Source organism: Octopus bimaculoides, chromosome 2 (assembly GCF_046866305.1).
Source record: "Octopus bimaculoides isolate indiv1 chromosome 2, ASM4686630v1, whole genome shotgun sequence".
NCBI lineage: Eukaryota > Metazoa > Mollusca > Cephalopoda > Octopoda > Octopodidae > Octopus > Octopus bimaculoides.
In genome coordinates, this window is record NC_142929.1 from 136,546,615 (window position 1) to 136,549,522 (window position 2,908).

A 2,908-nucleotide genomic window follows, 5' to 3' on the forward strand; every position below is an offset into this window, starting at 1 on the left:
TATAAGCCATTAATATGAACTTGATAAAGATAAAGACTGATAAAACTCGAGCGGGAAGCAAACGCAGGATGTGTAGAAAAGCGGACTAAAGTATTAACTATCTCCTAAGTGAATGTAGTAAGATAGTACACAAAAGAATATAAATGCAGACATTAGTGTGTCTACATCTTTATCTGCCAGTTTGTGTGAAGGTACTAAACTAGGACTAAAACGAATATAAACGTAGGAATGAATGTGTCGATAAAAGAGCGCGTCGGAATGTTAGTCAAGTTTGTCGATTCGAAATTACGGGAAAATATTACCACGAGCCAGAGGTTATGAGAGCGAATGATGATTAGTTTTATCGGATGTTTTTCATAGAAGCTGACTATACTGTTAAAATAAGGAGACCAGATGTGATCGTAGAAAACTGAAAAAAACCCAAAGAAACATAGATTTTGAAATACCATATTATAGTAGATTGAATATCAATGGCGTTAAGAAAACTGAGATCAAGAAATTGCGAAAGTTTGGGGAGAGAATTGTTTCGATGGTTAATTGATGTACGTGGTGCAACACCCGAATTGCAACATCAAAGGATCGTGAATATCGAATTTGAGACACATGTTGTCGACCTTCAGAAGAATGCCTTCTTGTATGCATTCTGCACAAACCTTACGAAAGATTCTTCAAATTACAGAAGATTTGTTGCCGCAAAACCTTAGGATAATATCCCTCCTAATCAAATCAACATGTAATAGATTTTGTTATTATAAAAATGATGATGATGATGATGACTACGATGACGACGACGATGATTATGATGGTGGTGGTTGTGAAGGTAGTGTGGTAGTGGTGATGAAGCTAATGATGATGATGATGATGATGACAGTGATAACGATCAAGAGGGTGATGATGGTTAATTTCGAATCTACACAATACCAGAAGAAAAAAAAAATGTTTTCGTGGATATTGAATTTTAATGAAATCATACGATGTTCGCAGGCATTCTTCTATTCATCTCGCTTTTCAAATTAATTTCATTCCTTCTCTCTTGAGTTTCATCACAAAAATAATGTCCAAAAGCTCAAAAATAAGCAGAAATTACTTTTAAATCGGGTTTAAATTATTGATATGAAATTTTGTTTTGTTTCTCCTTAGTGCTTTATCTGTAATTGTTTTCGTTTTCTGTGTGAATTGTTTACTCATGACTATTGGGTTAGCCGAGGCAGGAGGACGCTGAGCTAGTCTTAGTCTTCGTTAATAATTTCATTCACAAATAATTTCTATTGTAGTTCCAGAGCAAATAAGTTTAACTTTCGCTTTTAGACTCCAGAGACAATAAAATATGCATTACGAAAATGATTTCAATCAAATATATTTCTCTCTCTCTCTCTCTCGTTCTCTCTCTAACTAGATATGGAAAGAAATCAAGAGATCAACAACATTGTACATTAAGAGCCATGATGGTTGAAAACGAAAGGTATAAAATTCCAATGATAATCCGGGTGGAGTGGTTGTAAAGTGGTTCAGGAGAGGAAGCAAAGATCCGAGAAGAAGGTAGGAAAGGAGAAGAGGGTCCAAGAGAGGGGCAAGTTTAGTCAGGCAGGATCAACTGGGGGGATATAGATATATAAGACAGGCCTTGACTCCGGTTAAAACAAAATTATTAGTTATAACGTTGTGACAGACGCTCTCAAGCAATTTCTCTGACTATATTTTTACAGGTGGTTGTTTAAGTCTCACATCTTAAATTCCAACATTTATTTTTTTTTAACTATTGGCGCTTTCGCTAAATTGTTGTGAAGCTTGAATGAAATATCACCAATAAGATGAAGAAAAAAAAAGAAAGAAACAAGAGAGCAAGTAAAATGGTAAAAAATGATGATGGTAGTGGCGATGCTGGTGGCGGCGATAGGATTGGTTGTGGTGGGGGTAGTGATGAGGATGATATTGGTTATGGCTATTGTTTAAGGCTGCTTTACATCTGAAGCCTGATTGAATGGTCAAAGCCTGTGCATTTTAACCGTTTGGCCATATTCGGCCCAGATATTCGACCTGTTTTATGTTGAAACTGGCCAGACTCTACTTCTTGCACTTATCTTACAAGGCCATTCAAAAACTAAACAATCTCGTCATCGAAATCTCAAAGCTTGAAGATAATTCACGACTAATTGAAAATAATGCGAATAAATAAGAATTACATTTGACGTTGTAATCTGTATAATGTAGACGTCTTGACACCAAATAAAAGCGGACGTCCAAAACCATTTAGCGATTGGCATTCGTAGAACCAACAAGGGATACAGAACCAAACAAATGTCTAGACAACTTTATCAATGGCCCCATACCCCAGGAGGCATAGTGGATGACTACAAAAGTGTACAAATATTTACAACACTCTTTCGTTTTACCACTTTCTAGTAAAGATATTGCACTAATATGTAGGGCAGTTAAAGTTCTAAAACAATAGACGAAGGGTATTTAACAAGTAGAGTAGCTGGGGATGAGGATAAGTGGGAGTGGGACGACTGAGGTGGGGGTGAATGAGAGCTGGACGAGTGGTGTAGGAGCGGTCTGCACCGGGGGCTCTTTTAACTGTGGGGAGAAGTTTTGCCTTTGTCGTATAAGCCAGCTTGGGGATTCCTCGAGGGGTCTGCGGCAAACTCGTATGCTGCCCTGGGCGGTAGAAGCTACATCACTGTATTTAAACCCTTTTAATACCAACCCGCCTGAAACCGTCCTTAGTTCTATGGTGCAAAACCCACTTTCAAAGTGATCAGAACTGAGACCTTCCATTAAAGTTTTATGCTAATTTATGTCCCAAACACCAGTTAAATCATAACGGTCACGTTAATAAATTCTACCATATCGTCAAAATAAATTAGAACTCGAAGACCATGTGTTTTAAGAGAAATATGGTAACGAA

General features: G+C 37.3%; 1 protein-coding gene across 1 annotated transcript in view; it reads left to right on the top strand.

The window, feature by feature from the left end:
* Positions 1–1,834, top strand: part of LOC106873483 (synaptotagmin-6) — a 287,484-nt gene extending 285,650 nt beyond the window's left edge. Inside the window, exon 8 of the transcript XR_016240758.1 lies at positions 1,397–1,834. The gene's annotated coding sequence lies outside the window, so the exon portion shown is untranslated. The remainder of the gene's footprint in view (positions 1–1,396) is intronic.
* Positions 1,835–2,908: the final 1,074 nt, after the last annotated feature.